The sequence below is a fragment of the Rana temporaria genome, chromosome 2 (genome assembly GCF_905171775.1).
Source record: "Rana temporaria chromosome 2, aRanTem1.1, whole genome shotgun sequence".
In the NCBI taxonomy this organism is placed as follows: domain Eukaryota; kingdom Metazoa; phylum Chordata; class Amphibia; order Anura; family Ranidae; genus Rana; species Rana temporaria.
The window spans coordinates 3242571-3262368 of record NC_053490.1 but is presented as its reverse complement, the minus strand read 5'-3'; the positions used below and the strand labels follow the sequence as shown (position 1 = coordinate 3262368).

The window sequence follows — 19798 nt, the reverse complement described above, 5'->3', positions numbered from 1 at the left end:
GCCCCTTAGTTCCAGTGAAGGAAACTTTTAGGGCGTCGGCATACCAAGACATTTTGGACAATTTCATGCTCCCAACTTTGTGGGAGGAGTTTGGGGACGGCCCCTTCCTGTTCCAACATGACTGCTCACCAGTGCACAAAGCAAGGTCCATAAAGACATGGATGAGCAAGTTTGGGGTGGAGGAACTTGACTGGCCTGCACAGAGTCCTGACCTCAACTCGATAGAACACCTTTGAAATGAATTAGAGCGGAGACTGCAAGCCAGGCCTTCTTGTCCATCAAAAAAATATAATTACAAATATATAAAAAAAAAAATATAAAAAAAAAAAAAAAGAGGGGGGGTTCCCATCTGGGCCCCTGGGGACCCCCGGGTCCCTTACAGGTGTACTGCCTGTACCCCCCTGATGGCGGCCCTGGTCATAAGTCTCCATTGCTGTTATGAGGGCTGACATCTCCTGGGTGTTAAAGTTTTTTTTCCTCCTCTGCCTGTGGGGAACGGGAGTAGCCATCTCACAGCAAATGTACCTTCCCTGGGGGGGGGATAAAACTGGATGTACATTTGCATCGGCTGGGCGTAAGTTGGGCCGGTGCATCTCTGTAAGTTGGGCCGGCATAGTTGTGAGCATGCTCAGAAGGGAACGAACGTACTGAGCATGCTCCGTTCAAGATACGCCGGGCGTAAATCACTGCTCCACGTTCAGAACATCATTTGCATAAGGTCACACCCACTTCCACTTACGCCGAGGAAATTAAGTTAGGCCGGTGCAAAGTTAGGCACAAGTGCTTTGTGAATACCCTACCTGCCTCTCCACGCTGGTCCGGCGTAGTGTAAAAAAGATGCACTACGCCGGTCCAAAGATGCGCCATTGTACATGAATCTGGCCCCATGTGTTTTATTTCTTTGCACGTGATTGGTTTGTTTTCTTTTATAACATTCATTATTAAATGTATCTAATATATAGAAACAATATATACAATATTATTTTACTGAGGACAATATATGATTCCCATTGGCTGATAAATGTACATTTTATTACAATTTCCAGCGGGAGAATCTCATTCAGAGAAATGTGCTGCATAGTGACGGAGGAATGTTCTTGGGTTCAGATTTGTGGGGACTTTAGGCAAGACGTCTAAAAATCCTTGTGCAAACAGCATGATTTTATTTATGCTGTTTGGATGCTTGCACTTGTTTCCAGCAAGATGGAAGAATAAACCAAAATCTTTGTTTTCATCCGTCTTCGGCTGTTTCTCTGTATCGTTCAGTGTGTAGTGATCCCATCCAGGGGGTCACACCCCCCCGCTACCGAGCTAATGCCTTACAAAGGGATATTTACATTCCTTGTAATAGGAATAAAAGTGACACTTTTTTTTTTTAAAGAACAGTGTAAAAAATAAAAGGTAAAATAAAAGATAAAAATTAAACGCGCCCCGTCCCGCCGAGCGTGTGTGATGAAGCGAACGCATACGTGAGCAGCGCCCGCATATGAAAACGGTATTCAAACCACACATGTGAGGTATCGCCGCGATCGTTAGAGCGAGAGCAATAATTCTAGTCCTAGACCTCCTCTGTAACTCAAAAGATGCAACCCGTACAATTTTTTAAACGTTGCCTATGGAGATTTTTAAGGGTAAACGTTTGTCGCCATTCCACAAGCGGGCGCAATTTTGAAGCGTGACATGTTGGGTATCAATTTACTCGGCGTAATATTATCTTTCACATTATACAAACAATGGGCTAACTTTACTGTTGTCTTATTTTTTAATTAAAAAAATATATTTTTTTCCCCAAAAAAGTGCGCTTGTAAGACCGCTGTGCAAATAAGGTGTGACATAAAGTATTGCAATGACCGCCATTTTATTCTCTAGGGTGTTAGAATTTTTTATTTATTTTTTTATAATGTTTGGGGGTTCTAATTGATTTTCTAATAAAAACACCAAATCTCAGAAAGAAGCTTGGTCCTTAAGTGGATAATCACTTCTCCTTTACTTCCTGGACACACCCTGCACCATCTACCCTCCCCCTTCCACCCACCTCATCAGGTGCATCTTTTTTCTATGCAATCAGTAATCACTGTTCTCACTAAATACACAGCTATAGATCATTCATTTGGCAGAGTGTGCAGGAGGTGAGCGATCAGATAACAGCCAATGTGGATAGAGCTGTAATATTGTAATCAGGAGAAGTGTGTCCTGGGTTCTGTAATTATCACCATACACTATACAACCTGATGATGGGACATCTAAATGACATTGTACAGATTACATAGTGTATGGCCAGCTTTAAAGAAGAACATAGGAGGGAGTGGATGGAGTCACTCAGGTGTCAAGCCGCACTCACTCGTAACGCATAGGGTAGACCATTCATTTGACTGGGCTGCCCTATGTGCAACAATCGCCCCAAAAAAGCTCCAGAACTTTTTTAGAGTGGAGTGTATATATATATCTGCTATTCCCTTTGTGGAGGGAAATTTAAAGACTTACCAAACATCTACCCAGAATACACCTGAGAGATGACTCTTCAGCTTTTCTTCTACACATGACCCTCCTTTCTAAAGCTTTATAGAAAATATCACTACTCATTCACCTTATAAACGTGGTGAGATCTTCTATCCCACTGAAATGTCTCTGTGGATTTCCAGGGTTACTGAGATCAAAGGAAAGGAAGATCTCACCACATCTCTGAAGGGCGAGGAAGATCATTAGGAATAATTAATCGCTTTGAAAATACAGAGAATTGATTTTCAAGATTTGCCTCCTATTGATTTCAATGAGGTTTGCATTTAATTTCTGCAATTTTTTGGATCTTTAGACGGCTTGCCTGAAGTCCCCACAAATCTGAACCCAAGAACATTCCTCCGTCACTATGCAGCACATTTCTCTGAATGAGATTCTCCCGCTGGAAATTGTAATAAAATGTACATTTTATCAGCCAATGGGAATAATATATTGTCCTCAGTAAAATAATATTGTATATATTGTTTCTATATATTAGATACATTTAATAATGAATGTTATAAAAGAAAACAACTTTATTCTTTATAATAACTTTATAGAATTCTGACTTTTATTTTTTATTTTTTCTGTACAGGTGGATTGAGGAACCAAGTTTTCTATCATGTTGGACTTCATCAATACAACAAAGTCACATGGGAAGTGAAGCCATATGGGTGTCTGAAGTGACTGAAAGTCTTTATCACAATTCACTGGAGGATTCACACAGGACACAAGTCATATCCGTGTTCTAAATGTTGTTCTGAATCTCTTCAACATCGATCCCGCCTCAGAGGACAACAGGAGAGAAGTCATTTCAGTGTTCTGGAAGTGACAATGGCTTTACAGTAAAGTCCAACCCATGTATATATAAGAGGAGTCATTTCAGAAGATATTTCTTGTTTGGAATGCAATAAAGATTTACAATGGAGGCAAAACGTATCACACACCAGAAGGTTTATAATGGAGTGAAGTCATATCAGTGTTCTGAATGTGACAAAGCTTTTACATGTAAGTCACAGATTATCATACACCAGAGGATTCACACTGGAGAGAAACCATATCCATGTTCTGAATGTGGCAAAGCTTTTACACAGAAGTCGCACATTATGACACACCAGAGGATTCACACTGAAGAGAAACCATATCAGTGTTCTGAATGTGGCAAAGCTTTTACACGTAAGACACACCTTATGACACACCAGAGGATTCACACTGAAGATAAACCATATCAGTGTTCTGAATGTGGCAAAGCTTTTACACAGAAGTCAACCCTTATGACACACCAGAGGATTCACACTGAAGAGAAACCATATCAGTGTTCTGAATGTGGCAAAGCTTTTACACGTAAGTCACACCTTATGACACACCAGAGGATTCACACTGAAGAGAAACCATATCAATGTTCTGAATGTGGCAAAGCTTTTACACAGACGTCACACCTTATCAGACACCAGAGGATTCACACTGGAGAGAAGCCATTTTAATGCGCTGAATGTGACAAAGCTTTTACATTAATGTCGGCATCATCTATCACCAGAGGATTTACAAGCTTCAGCTGCAGAGAGGAAACTCTGAAATAAGGGGTATCAAAGGAGTTGTGGGCATCCCATTAGTTTCACAGCCCCAATGTTATCCCACAAGCTAGGAAAGAAGTGAAAAGATAAAATGCTTCTCAAAAAAAGTAACACAAATTTGTGAGCAAACTGGAAAGAAATGATTGGAGGCTTTTAGCTGGATTCAGAAAGGGTGTCCTAACTTTGCGGCGGCGTAGTGTATCGTGTTTACACTACGCCGCCGTAAGTTAGCGAGGTAAGTACATGATTCACAAAGTACTTGCCTGCTAAGTTGCGGCGGCATTGCCTAAAGCGGGCGGGCGTAAGGGAGCCTAATTCAAAATTGGCTGAGGGGGCGTGTTTAATGTTAATTTGGTTTGACCTGACGTGATTGAAATTTTTTTGGAACGGCGCATGTGCCGTCTGCCTACATATCCCAGTGTGCATTGCGGCAACGTACGCCGCACGGGCCTATTGGTTTCGACGTGGACGTAAATGACGTAAATCCCTATTCACGGACGACTTACGCAAGCGACGTAAAATTTTCGAATTTCAGCGCGGGAACGACGGCCATACTTAACATTACTATTCCAGCTATTTGATGGAATAACTTTACGCCTGAAAATGCGTTACGTAAACGGCGTATCTGTACTGCGTCGGCCGGGCATACGTTTGTGAATAGGCGTATCTATTTACATATTCTACACCGACCGCAATGGAAGTGCCACCTAGCGGCCAGCCTAAATATTGCACCCTAAGATACTACGGCGCAAGCCGTCGTATCTTAGATAGGTTTAAGTGTATCTCAGTTTGAGAATACACTTAAACTTAGGACAGTGCAGATTCCGAGTTAGGTCGGCGTATCTACTGATACACCGACCTATCTCTACCTGAATCTAGCTATTTGAGTTTAGTTCTTGTCTCCATCAGACACACACTTAGAAGGCCTGCAAATATTTTACCTTTTGACATTTTCTTTTTTTTTAGATAAGCGCCCATGACTGAATTGTTTTCATCGTTATTCTCATGTTTACCTTTTTTTCATGGAGCTTTGTCTGAACATGTAATGTATTTCATCATTCACTAACTGAGCTGTGATCCCAAATGTTTTCTTCATTGACAGATCCTGAGCTAATACATGACCAACACTGCCGCCGTACAAAGACTAGTGGTCAAGTGGCATCTTGCCGAACCTTCCAAATTATGAAAGCTCATTCCAAATTCTTCTGACTGTTGATACTTCATCAGCCAGGCTTGAGGGCCCCAGCTAAGCCCACCTTGTCCACACCTCCCATTACATGTCCCACCTCCCTCTTCACCATCAATGCTTCCTTTCCATGTTTCATCTCCTCTCATAGATGACAGCTTTACAGGCAGGTCTGTAGTTGGGACACCAGCCAGGGAGAAGTCTCTGTTCAGTGAGAAAGCAACTTCCCAAGCTGGTGTAGGACGTCCAACACTGAGTTGCTGCTGTTTATGGGATTCATTCAACAGTACTCATACTTTCACTAGGAGGCTGAAATTCCTCTGAATGGGGTTCACTTTAATGACTCTGATTGGACAGATCTCTTTTTGGGGTAAAGTTTGTAAAGAACACTTCTTATCCTGGAAATGTTATGATGTTGGCACTAAAGTGTAACTAATTCCATAAATGGTGCAATCTGTTATTCGCGTAGATGTTTTTGTTTTTCCGAGTTTCCCCTTGTAACATTTTTATTACCTGTTGACCCTCCCAGTAGATCTGTTTTCTTCCACTTCCTGTAGAAGGCCAAGCTATTTGTCAAAAATAGCAGTTGGAGGGGGATGGGAAACACCATATAACACTGCCGGGGGTTCTTACAACTGTCAGTTTTCATTCATATGGTGGTTTAAACCTTAAAGCAGAACTCCGGCCAAATTTTGTTTCCATGTCCTTGTTGCTGATCTCCTACATTCACCCACTTTGCCATCCATGTTCTTCTGAGCTCTGTAGTTCCTCTGTAATAGGCTGCTGAACTTGCTGAAAAAACTTTATTGCCTGCTGACTTCCTATTTGTAAGTCCGCTGGCTGCTTTCCCTCTCCTGAGCTCAGCCAGCGGTCTGACACGCCCCCTTGTAGTCCTCTGAAAGCCGAGCAGAAGGAAGCAGACATGTTGTGGGCGGAGGGGGTCTCACAGCCCCCGGTCTGTGCCGCCCATGGAGGAGGTGCCCTCCTTCTCCTCTATCCTCCCTCCTCTGCTCCTGCCAGTCACCCCCCCTCCACTTCACCTCCACTCCATCCCCCTTCACTCTATTCCCGCCCCCCCTGCACCACCCCCGCCCCCGCCTGCTATCTCTGTGCAGAGCGGGATTATCATCAGTAATTGTATGACACAGCAGGGATGTCACACTGTGTCAGGTATAGTATACAAGATCACCAATGCTGATGTCCCACCCCCGAAGTTATAAGAACAGTGCGCTGTCAATCATAATAGTGGGGGCGGGGCATCAGCGCTCAGCATTCTCATATAACAATATCAGACACCGCGGGAGATCCCTGCTGTGTATATACAAGTAATAACTGATAATAATCCCGCTCTGCACTGGTGGTCCCTGACATGGTGGTCCCTGACATGGTGGTCCCTGACATGGTGGTCCCTGACATGGTGGTCCCTGACATTCTATGTGGCACTGGTGTCACATAGAGAGTGTTGTACATTTGTTTTATATCATGAGGATCTCAGAAGGAGATATCTACACAAGGTAAAGGAGATCCAATCGGCACCTGGGTGGGAGGAAGTGGGGTCCATTTTCTTGGAGGGGTTGAGTTGGAACTCGGTTGAGTAATATGGTGGGTTTTCTTCTTAAGCCATTAGTTGTTACTATAGTTTTCATAATACTTTTATACATTGCTGATGTTGTTTCTTTCACTGTCAGAGTTGTTTTTGTCTTTTTATGCACATGGATAAATTCACATTTTAGGCCAGATGATTATTTAAAACCCCCAAACATTGTTTATTTTGTGAAAACAGAGACCCTAGAGAATACAATGGTGGTATTTGCTTTTTTTTTATGTCACAGGATATTAGCGCAGCTGTTTATCAAATGCATGTTTTCTGTAAAAATACATTTAAGGTAATTTAAGGTCACACAAAAACAATATATTACCCAATTTCTTGGCCAGATATATCTTGTGAAATGGTGACAAACTTCAGTACCAAAAATTGCCCATAGGTGACGCTTTTAAAAGTCTTTCCAGATCATCAGTTTAATGCCGCGTACACACGACCGTTTTTCATGTCATGGAAAAAAAAAAAGTTTTTCTCGACGTGATTCCTCTCAAGCCTGCCTTGCATACACACGATCGTGATACAAAATGCTCGAGCAAAGCGCGGTGAAGTACAACACGGATGACGGCACTATAAAGGGGAAGTTCCATTCGAATGGCACCACCCTTTGGGCTGATTATGCTAATTTCCCATCTCATAACTTGCTTCTGAGCATGTGCATTTTTTCCCCCGTCGTTAAATCCTACACACGACTGTTTTTCACGACGAGAAAAAATAGAGCATGTTCTAAATTTTTAATGCCCATTTTTCTCGACTAGAAAAATGCTCTGGAGCCTGCACACAAACGTTTTTAACGACCAATTAAAAAATGTTTTATTTTTCTCGTCATGAAAAGCGGTGGTGTGTACGCGGCATAAGAAGTTCTCCATGAATGATGTCCCTAGAGTCATTCCTCTCCCTCTGGTGTGTGCAGCGATATGTGTGGTGTGATTGTTGTTTTCCTACATAACCGCACCTGAAGCTGCCATTTGCATGATGTGCATGTATGTGGGAACTGGGGGCTTTAACATTTGTTTTGTGTGTTTTTCTTTTATTTACAGTGTGTTTTTTATATAAAAAATGTCTTTACTTTCTGCTATAATAAATCCAATAATAAATGTAAAAAAACAATACGCATTCTTCTTCATATTTTTGGTAAAAACATTTCCAATAAGCGTATATTGATTGGTTTGCGCAAAAGTTATAGGCCCAGATTCTTAAAGACTTACGACGGCGTATCTCCAGATACGACATTGTAAGTCCGAATGGCCGCTTTCATATCTATGCGCCTGATTCATAGAATCGGTTGCGCATAAATTCTGCCACGATACGAGCGGCGTAAGTCTCCTACGCCGTCGTATCTTATGTGCATATTTATGCTGGCCGCTAGGGGCGTGTACGTGGATTTACGCGTCAAATATGTAAATGAGCAAGATACGCCAATTCACGAACGTACGTACGCCCGTCACAGTAAGATACGCCGTTTACGTAAGACATACGCCGGCGTAAAGATAAACCACCAAAAAGATGGCGCAGCCCATGCAAGGTATGGACGACGGAACAGCCGTCGTATTTTACGTCGTTTGCGTAAGCGTACGTGAATGAGGCTGGGCGTAGGTGAAGTTCACGTCGAAAGCATTGAGTATTTGCGACGTGATTCTGAGCATAAGCGCGCATGCGCCGTACGAATGGCCTTCATTTACATGGGGTCACAGTTAATTTAAATGTAGCCCGCCCACTACATGCCTACTTTGAATTAGGCGGGGTTACACCCGCCCATTTGCGCTACGCCAACGTAACTTACGGAGCAAGTGCTTTGTGAATACTGTACTTGCCTCACTATTTTACGTTGGCATAGTGCAAATGAGCTGTGCTACGCCGGCTTAAACATACGCCAAACTACGTGAATCTGGCTAATAGCGTCTACAAAGTAGGGGTAAGATTTAGGGACTTTTTTTTTATTAGTAATGACGGGGATCAGCGTTTTTTTTTAATTTATTTATTTTAAGCAGGACAGCGACGTTGCAGCGGACAAATCTGACCCTAAGTCACCCTTTTACTTTCAATAGATTTTTATTGAATATAAGATGCACGTACAGATAATACATATGCGTCAGGTAATACATTAAAACTGGGGGAGCATTCCCATCAACTCTATAAACAATGCAATCAAGAAAAGGTAACCATAAAACTCGATAAGGACGTGATATCCCTAGAAACTGTAACATTCAAATAAACAGGTCGAGAGGAATGTACTGAGGAACCCACTGATGTGAGGCTTTGTCCCCGTGAAGACCAGACCCGGACCCCAGAACAACAAGGGTCCCCCCACCCTCCGCACCCCACTAGGGATCATGCTGTGCTAAAGGCAAGGCCCCCTCGCAGCCCCCAGGTCCCAACCCGGTTATAGACATTCCCCGTGGATAAGGGTAAATAAACTATAGTGTTGTAAAGATCACATAAGGAATTCCCCTCAATGTCATGGAAGTGGTAACGCCACAACAATCACTTATGTAGGGTACTACAAGAACATAAACAGGCAGGGATAGTTAAAGAGGATAGGAAGTAGGAAAAGAGAGGGAAAAGGAGGATGGGACAGGGGTGAGGGAGCAAGGGAAAGCAGAGTGCCTAGTCATGGGCTAAGTTTCGTGTAGCTGCGGTGCGGATACGGGGATACGGAAAATACCGACATATTCAGCCCAGGGATCCCAAATCTTGTGGAACATCACAGAGGTATCGTCCAGTATGCTGGATAATTTTTCTTGAGTCATAATCCACTAAATGTTTCTTTTAACAGTTGACAAGAATGGTTTGGGCTGTTTCCAAGATTTGGCGATAGAAATTTCGGTGCCAAAAAAAATTAAGTGGATTAGCCTTTGTGTGGATCTAGGAAGCTTTGGGATTTGAGCATTCAATAAGGCGACTTCGGGGGACCTTGGAATTTGGCATCCGGTCACCCTGTGGATCATGTTAAAAATAAGTCTCCAGAATGTACGGATTCTGGGGCATTCCCACCAAATGTGGGCCATGGTGCCCCTAAGCTGACAACCTCTAAAGCAAAAGGGATCTACATTAGGGAACATGGCCGCCAGCCTGGAGGGAGTGAAGTACCATCTGGTGATAACTATCACGCTAGCCTCCATCAAGGTGACATTTTGAATTCCCCGGAATGATTTAGTGAAAGCCAAGTCTCCAAGCTCGTATCAAAAATTGCACTCGGATAGAAAAACATCTCACCGTTTAACTCCCCCTTCTTGATGGATGGGTTGCCAGCTGAGGAAGTCTGCCTCTACTCTGGTGGGAACCTTTATATCAAGGGTCTTCAAACTACGGCAGTTGTTCAGGAACTACAATTCCCATCATGCCCAGTCATGTCTGTGAATGTCAGTGTGTTACAATGCCTCATGGGATGTGTAGTTCTACAACAGCTGGAGGGCCGTAGTTTGAGGATCCCTGCTTTATATGGACCACTTACATGGAGAGCAGTCTGACTTCCTTCCACCCCAGGATCTCCAGGGTCAGACTCAAGAGGCTTTGGGACCTGGTACCCCCTGGTGGTTTATGTACGCCACCATCGTAGCATTGTCTGAGAGGATCTTGACTTCTTTACTGCTGCCCTTGAACTCCCCTAGGGCCTGCCTTATGGCCAGGTGTTCTCTACAGTTGGAAGAAGCTGCCCCCGGAAACAAAATCCCTGGCCTTTGGGCCCGTAAGATCTCCAGATGGGGAGGGGGACACCTTCCCTTTCAGGGAGGAGAGCAGGAAGAACTGAAGCTCCTTGGAGTCAAGCTGTGCATATGTCACAGCGGTATACATACCGTCATTAATCCGAGCCCTCTAATGATGTGCCTCCTGGAGCACTCTGCAAGGCCAATCAGTGCAGAGACTGCCCCTGATACCTTCTCCATCTTATCTTGAGGCAGAAAGAGCATCTGGATCCTGGATTCCACCTGCACATTCCCGGGCAGCTTCTGTGTCCCAATTGACATGAATGGGACTGGCTGCATGGGGATGTACAGAACACCTGTGCACCCCTCTGCAGCTAAACACGCCAAGTAGTATGTCCCACATGAACGAGGCCTTAGGCTTTGTTTAGACTTGCATGGGGAATGACCAGTTGAGCTGCGTTTCTCCCGCCTGCCAACCAGGTCCCCTTAAGCTGCAATGGGCAGTGGACGGAGATGTTTACATGATGGGGCCGTGGTGCTTTTGCACTCGTGACAAAGTTGTCCCGACTTGCAGCAATGTCGCCCGCCGAACGCTACACATTCAAATCAATGGGGAAGCGCTGCAAACACCCCGCAACTGTGTGATTGGATGCATTTGTTGAAAAAAAAGTGTTATAAACAAGCGGTGAGGAGACATCGGATCTCTTCTTCATCACCTGTCAGGATCCTCTGGAGTGTAACCTCGGACTTCAGAGAGAAGGGAGATCAGAAGCATGTCTACATCAACCTTTACTATGAGTCTTATTTTATTTTTTTGCACAAGTATCATTTTATTTTATTTTTACATTTTTTGGGAGGGGGGCTTTGGAGAGATATCTGGGATCTAATCAGACCTCGAATGTCTCTTATTTGAGACATAGAAAGTGACTGAAGACGGAGTTCCTTCCCTTTCTCTGCAGGCTCAGCTGCAATACATAGGAATGAATAGAAGTCTCTGCAGAGAGGATCCCATCCATTCATAAACTGAGGCATAGTAATCACACGCTGTACCTGTGCCCACCAGGTGTATTATAACGCCAGCATTGCACACACAGGGGCCGGACCCCCCATGTACAAGGGACCTAAGACATACAATCAGCTTGTCACCCATTCCACCAGACTCCTACAACTGGAAGATTACATTTTTGGGGGGATGTTGTAGAAGAACCCAGACCACGCTATTGTGCGGTGAGAATAGAATCCAACTTTATTAATCATATATATGTGACACTTTAACAACAGAAGAAAAGAGATCGATTGTTTACATTTCAAGGATATATTTATACCATTTATATCATCTATGCTAAGAAACTGATTAAAATATGACACGCCTCTCATTAATACCAGCCCCGCCCACTTATGGAACCCTCTAAACATCCAAATCCCTGTAAATTCCCAGAAGACACTTTAATCTTTTATCCATAACAAGCTGATTGGGTACAAGAGAAAAGAGAACCCAGAGCCCCTCCTTCTCATTCCCACCCAACAAGTCCATGTCACCATCTACAAGGTTAGAGGACCTGAAGGAGAACAAGACCAAGACCACCAGGACCATCGCCTGACTGAAGCCATGCTCACATTTCTTTCTAATGCTGCTTCTATGGTCTCCTCAGATACAGATTTGGCAGATGTACATTAGTGGAACCCTTTCAGTCCGGCCAATGGAAGGTTTACATCAGCAGCAGCCCGGGCTTATATCTATAGTACCAGGGGGGTTGTCTACATTTGTTACACCAACTGTCCGCTTTCTGGTGGAAGTGATTTAGCCGCACTGAAGGTACTCCCCCCTCCCCAGCCATGTATACCGGGCTCAGCTTCACCTCCTGCAAGCCCAAGACAGACATGGTGGGTGTCAGCTGTGAGAGCAGAAGATCAGCAAACATCCGATCTCTGATCTCCTCTTCAGTGAATGAACATGGAAGGTGTGAGATTATGTCATTTCTGGGTTCAGCACTGTCATTCCCCGGTTCCTGTGGCCAGAGAAGGAGCTGATCAAGCATGATCTGTGCTTGACTGTCTTTTTTGGGGTCCAGGGGTGACATTAGGAGTCTAAAAGACAACTGATGTCTATTTAAAGAGGACCTGTGATCAGCAATATTCTATCACATGCAACACTATCAACCCCCTATGTGACAGTCATAAAGTTCAGTGAAAAAAGTAAAATAAATAAATAAACTAACACACTGTAAATAAAAATTCACACAAAATGAAAGGATTTTAAAGCGTCACCTACGGGCAATTTTTGGTACTGAAGTTTGTCGCCAAGTCCATCCAATTTTTAAAGCTTAACATGTTTGGTATCGATATACAAGACACACACCTCATCTTTTATATTTCACCAAAGAAATTGGGTAATATATTGTGGAACATATGCATTTGATAAAAATCTACGCTAATATCCTGTTAGATAAAAAAAATGGCAACTACCAGCATTTTATTCTCAAGGGTCTCTGCTTCCAGAAAATGTAAAATAAAACTAAATTTGAGGAATTTAAATCATTAAAATAAAAAAAAGCAAAATCCACTCTGGCAGTGATAGAAGCAACAACAGCAATGTATAAAATGATCAAAACGTTAGTAGAATATAATGGTTTAAGAAGAAAAGCCACCATATTACACACATTTACCCTAAGAAGAAGGAAAGACAGAAATCTTTTCAGGCGTTATCCGAAACATGTTGGTCATGGATTAACCACAGCTCTTCTTTCATATGATGATTAGAAGTGCAGTGTGTTGACCAATTAGTAGCAGATGTGTTTCTAGGTCTTTGTTCCATTAAAGGCGGCCATACACGGTTCGAATTTCGAAAGAATTTTCGTATGAATTTCGCACCGTTAGTGGGCTGCAGCAACAAACGATTTTCTGATCAATGATGGGAGAATCGTGCGAGAAATGTAATAGAAAAAAAATGCGCATGTGCAAGAAAAGAATATTTCTGGAGAGAAACAAAAATTCCCGGCAACATGAAGGTTTGGTCGGCCGAATTTTGAAAATCAATAATGGCATCATCGGATCACAAAAAAAAAACTTTCTGATTTTGAAAATATTTTTTTTCGAACTTCGACCGTGTATGGCCTGCTTTACTGTTTTATAAAATGTTTTGAATTTCTGAAATTTTCTACATGGAATAAAACGATATATTTTTTTTACTTTTCTGTATCTTTCTTAACATCCTGTTTTTCTCTTACCCGTATTATCCCTGGGACATTCCCTATGTACACAATTCCAACTGGGACGTGGTAAGACACTTCAGGATTTCTTTTGAGTTAGTTTCTCCTCCTACGAAAATTTTTCAACCATATTACTCAACCAAGTTCCAATTCAACCCCTCCAAGAAAATGGACCCCACTTCCTCCCACCCGGGTGCCTGTTGAATCTCCTTTACCTTGTGTAGATCTTCTGAGATCCTCATGATACAAAATAAATGGACAACACTCTCTATGTGACACCAGTTTGTAGACTCCACCTTGATCTTCCGAGAGATAGTCATCAGCCATGCAGTTCTGTGACACCACCTTAGATGATGGAGACACTTCTGCTGTCAGCTCTGCTCTACCATCAATGGTGTCATTGGTTATCTGATCCATGACTCCAGTACACGGGTTCATCTTACTTCTCTTAGATGACTTAGATCCCCATCCCGTCTATGAAGGGCTCACTGCATAAAACATATCCACTCCAGAGAAAATGTTTCTTCTCACTGGAAGGCCAGGGGAGTATTGTGAGAAATTGAGGCTTTCCCTTACAGATATGGGGGGGGGGGGGGGGGCAACATAACCTAAAGTACAGCTATGGGTGGGATTGAAGGGAAGACATTTTAGGGGGCTCCTTTCACACAAGAAGGAAATGTTATCTGGAAGGACTAGGAATCCATCGGACCAATGGGGATTAAACATTCTGCAATTACATTGAGAAACTATGAAATGTTACTGGCCTGTGATTGGCTCTCCTATTGTTAGCAAAGTAAGTGAGACTCCCCTTGTCGGTGTCATTAATGGAATTTATAAAACGTTTCCTTCAAATTCAAAAAGGTGACCCCTTGGGTAGGTACCCATCCTAATATGAGTCTGTAGTCCCTGCTACTACAGGAAACATGTGGCCGATCATTTACACCTTTTACAGCAGGGCAGTAAATATCAGAAGACAATCCAAACATAAGACCAACAGCAGGAAGTCTGATAACTGAATGTGTAATGTAATCTGTCATTATCATTCCCAGAGTTCCCTCCGCAACATCGTTTTATCGCCTGTTATCCTGTCTGTAGATCTGTTATAGGGGAGACTCCGAAAAACAACAACTTCCATGCTAATGACAGATTGCACCATTTATGGAATTATTAGTGACACTTTTTTTTCCCAATCAAATACTTTTTATTTTATTTTCCATTTTACAACAAAAGAACAACTCAAAACACACAAAACATTCCCACAAAACAAAAATAAAATAGTTACACTTTAGTGCCGACATCATAACATTTCCAGGGATAAGAAGTGTTCTTTGAAAACTTTACACCACAAAGAGATCTGTCCAATCAGAGTCATGAACCATTTCACTGCCAGCTCCGTACATCGTAGTGAACTGTTGCTGCAGCCACTGGGATTGCGTGTGACACTGACGCCTGATTGGTCACACACATCCCCAGTACTGGCGCTTCCCCACCATATTTTCCTGGCTCCGCCTTCCCATCTGCAGGCCCAGGACCGATGTTATTAGCTCTATCTGATTCCTCCAGCTCCAATTGCTGTATGGACTGTCTTTTTATTAAATAAAGGGGATTATATTGGAGTGCAGCTGTCCAGATCCCTTCCTGTGCATTCCCAGGACCAACATGGTGAGTGTGGGGGCTGGGGGGGCAATGGACACACGTCCGCTCTCCTCCCCTTCTTGCTGTGACCCAGAAAGCAATGTCTATGACGTCACTTCCAGGTCAGCCTCTCTCTGTCTGTTTTGCAGAGCGACCTGCATTGAAAAACATTCAGTGGAGCCCAGAGGAGACATTGGGGGTCTTTTAGACCCTGCATGTCTCATTAACCACTTACCCCCAGGACCATTTTATTGCTAAATGACCGGGGCACTTTTAGCGATTCGGCACTGCACCACTTTAACTGACAATTGCGCGGTCGTGCGACGTGGCTCCCAAACAAAATTGACGTCCTTTTTTCCCCACAAATAGAGCTTTCTTTTGGTGGTATTTGATCACCTCTGTGGTTTTTATTTTTTGCGTTATAAACAAAAATAGAGCAAAATTTTTTAAAAAATTAAAAAAATTTTACTTTTTGCGATAATAAATATTCACAAAAAATATATATAAAAAAAACGTTTTTTTTCCCCTCAGTTTAGTCCGATACGTATTCTTCTACATATTTTTGGTAAAAAAAAATGCAATAAGCGTTTATTGATTGGTTTGTGCAAAAGTTATAATATTTACAAAGTAGGGGATAGTTGTATAACATTTTTATATAAAAAAAAATAAAAAAATTGTAATTGTAATGGCGGCGATCAGTGTTTTTTTTTTCGTGACTGCGACATTACGGTGAACACATCGAACACTTTTGGGACTATTGCCATTTTCACAGCGAAAAGTGCTATAAAAATTCACTAATTACTGTGAAACTGGCAGTGAAGGGGTTAAGCAGGAGGGGGCGCTGAAGGGGTTAAGTGTGCCCTAAGGGTGTGTTCTTACTGTGGGGGGTGTGGCTGTGTGTGTTCACAGCATCTCCCCACAGGGATGTAGTCCCAAGGGAGGGAGCAAGCACACTGACTAACCCCCAGCCAGAACAGCTCGGATGATGGGGGAAAGCTTATTGAGGAGAAACAGGAAGTGAGAAATTCAGACAAAGAAAAAAACATTAAGAAGGGAAATCGAAGGAAAAGATAAGTGAACCAACAATGCACTAGGGACCTATTTAGAAAATAAAAACAAACCTTTACAATCCCTTTAAGCAGGGGTGTCGATTGTCGTGACCGGTGGTAGCAATGACTGACGGCCACTAGCAATCGTGGGCACGAGATGCAGATCGTGAGTTCCTACAAGCTGGGAACCACAATCTGTCATCTCCTATAGTGAGTCCCCTCCCCCCACAGTTAGAAGACACATTAGGGAACACAGTTGACCCCTTGATCGCCCCCTAGTGTTAACCCCTTCCCTGCCAGTGACATTTACACAGTAATCAGTGGCATTTTTATAGCACTGATCGCTGTATACATGCCAATGGTCCCAAAAAGGTGTCAAAAGTGACCGATATGTCCGCCATAATGTCGCAGTCCCAATAGAAATTGCAGATCACCACTAGTAAAAAAATAAATAATAAAAATGCTATAAATCTATCCCCTATTTTGTAGACACAATAACTTTTGTGCAAACCAATCAGTATATGCTTTTTGCGATTTTTATTATCAAAAATATGTAGAAGAATACGTATCGGCCTAAACTGAAGAATATATATATATTTTTTAAATGGTAGCTATTTATTACAGCAAAACTTACACAATAGTGTGTTTTTTTCCCCCGAGGAAAACAGTTCAGTCATTGGTGCTTATCTGAAAGAAAAAAATTAAAAAAGGTAAAGAAAATTCACAGGCCTTCTATGTGTGTGTCTGATGGACATAAGCACTAACGTCGGTGCATTCTATCATTACATTCCAGCTTGCTCACAGTAGCATTTTATCTTTTCACTTCTTCCCTAGCTTGTGGGATGACATTGGGGATATGAAACTTATAGGACAACCACAACTCCTTTAATAACCCCTTCTTCCCCAAGTTTACTCACTACAAGCTTCTATGGTGAAGCTTGTGAATCCTCAGGCAATACATTAGCCCGGCATTAATTGTAAAATCGTTGTCACATTCAGAGCATTAAAATGGCTTCTCTCTAGTGTGAACCCTCTGGTGTCTGATAAGGTTTGACTCAATTGTAAAAGCTTTGCCACAATTAGAACACTGATATGACTTCTCTTCAGTGTGAATCCTCTGGTGTGTGATAAGACTTGACTTCTGTGTAAAAGCTTTGTCACATTCAGAACACTGATATGGCTTCTCCCCAGTGTGAATCATCTGGTGTGTGATAAGCTCTTTCTTGGTTCTAAAAGCTTTGCAACACTCAGAACACTGATATGATTTCTCCCCAGTGTGAATTCTTTGGTGTCCGGTAAGTGGTGGCTTCGATGTAAAAGCGTTATCACATTCGGAACACTCATATGGCATATTTCCAGTATGAATCATCTGGTGACTGATAAGGTGTGCATTCTGTGTAAAAGCTTTGCCACATTCAGAACACTGATATGATTCCTCCCCAGTGTGAACCCTCTGGTGTATGATAAGCTCTTTCTTGGTTCTAAAAGCTTTATCACATTCGGAACACTCATATGGCATATTTCCAGTATGAATCATCTGGTGACTGATAAGGTGCGCCTTCTGTTTAAAAGCTTTGCCACATTCAGAACATTGATATGGTTTCTCCCCAGTGTGAACTCTCTGGTGTATGATAAGCTCTTTCTTGGTTCTAAAAGCTTTGCAACATTCAGAACATTGATATGATTTCACCCCAGTGTGAATCCTCTGGTGTCCAGTAAGTTTTGACTTCAATGTAAAAGCTTTATCACATTCGGAACACTGATATGGTTTCTCTTCTGTGTGAACCTTCTGGTGTGCGATACATTTTACCTCCATTGTAAAACCTTTATCAAATTCCAAACAAGAAATATCTTCTGAAATGACTCCTCTCAGGAATTCATAGGTTGGACTTTAGTATAAAGCCATTGTCACTTCCAGAGAACTGAAATGACTTCTTTTGTGTTGTCCTCTGAGGTTGGATCAGTGTTTAAGAGGACCCAAAACATAAATGACATACAGAACACGGATATGTCTTGTGTCCTGTGTGAATCCTCCAGTGAACGACAATAAAGACTTTCAGTCACTTATAACACCCATATGGCTCGTTTCCCATGTGACTCTGTTTTATTGATGACCGAACATGACCGAAAACGTTGTTCCTCAATTCACCTGTACAGGAGAAAAAATAGAAGTCAGAATTCTATAAAAAGGATTCAACAAAGTTTCTTCCTTTTTTAACATTCATTAATAACCGCTTTCCGCTCGGACTATTGTAACATGATGGCCAATCAGGAGCCCGATTCGTCTGGGAGAAAATATCTTGTGCGGCCCCTTAGGGCCAAGCTCTGGCACAGTCTGTCACTTGTTGTGTCCACTGGACATAGCAGATGACTGATCAGTGTAACAGCCTGCTACCAGTACCATGTGATTGTTGTGACCAATCATTGTAAACAATGAATGGCTTTGATTCATGCCGTTCATTGTGTGGTTGGTTACAGTGATCACGTGGTACAGACAGGGCCAATCACAGCTAGGGATGAGCTTTGAGTTCGAGTCGAACTCATGTTCGACTCGAACATTGCCTGTTCGGCGAACAATGAACAATTTGGGGTGTTCGCGGGAAATTCAAAAAGCCGCGGAACACCCTGTTAAAGTCTATGGGAGAAATCTAAAGTGCTCATTTTAAAGGCTAATATGCAAGTTATTGTCCTAAAAAGTGTTTGGGGACCCGGGTCCTGTCCCAGGAAACATGTATCAATGCAAAAAAAAGTTTTAAAAACGACCGTTTTTTCGGAAGCAGTGAATTTAATAATGCTAAAAGTGAAACAATAAAAGTTAAATATTCCTTTAAATTTCGTACCTAGGGGGGTGTAAAGTTAGCATGTGAAATAGCGCAAGTTTCCAGTACATAGAACTGTCCCTGCACAAAGTGTCATTTCTGAAAGGAAAAAAAGTAATTTAAAACCGGACTTGTGGCTCTAATAAATTGTCGGCTCTGGCAATTCAGAGAGAATTCATTCATAAAAAAAAAAAAAAAAAAATCAGGTGGGGGTCCCCCCAAATTCCATTACCAGGCCCTTCAGGTCTGGAATGGATATTAAGGGGAACCCTGCCTTCAATTTAAAGAAAAAACAATGTGGGGTTCCCCCCAAATATCCATTCCAGACCCTTCAGGTCTGGTGTGGATTTTAAGGGGAACTCCACCCCAAATGTAAAAAAAAAATGGCGTGGAGTTCCCCCAAAAATTTACACCAGACCCCTTATCCGAGCATGTTAACCTGGCCGGCCGCAGAAAAGAGGGGGGGTCAGAGTGTGCCCCCCCCTCTCCTGAACCGTACCAGGCCACATGCCCATAACATGGGGAGGATGTCCCCATGTTGATGGGGACAAGGGCCTCATCCCCACAACCCTTGCCTGGTGGT

At 42.6% G+C, this 19798-nt stretch overlaps 1 protein-coding gene and 2 pseudogenes across 2 annotated transcripts in view; 1 reads left to right on the top strand and 2 right to left on the bottom strand.

Annotated features, from left to right (window-relative positions):
* The window catches only part of LOC120928403 (zinc finger protein 300-like), a 1021177-nt gene that overhangs the window by 331152 nt on the left and 670227 nt on the right, over positions 1-19798 (bottom strand). The gene's annotated exons all lie outside the window — the stretch shown is intronic.
* Positions 1-19798, top strand: part of LOC120928420 — a 399135-nt pseudogene that overhangs the window by 240504 nt on the left and 138833 nt on the right.
* LOC120928419 overlaps positions 1-19798 on the bottom strand; it is a 304228-nt pseudogene that overhangs the window by 207845 nt on the left and 76585 nt on the right.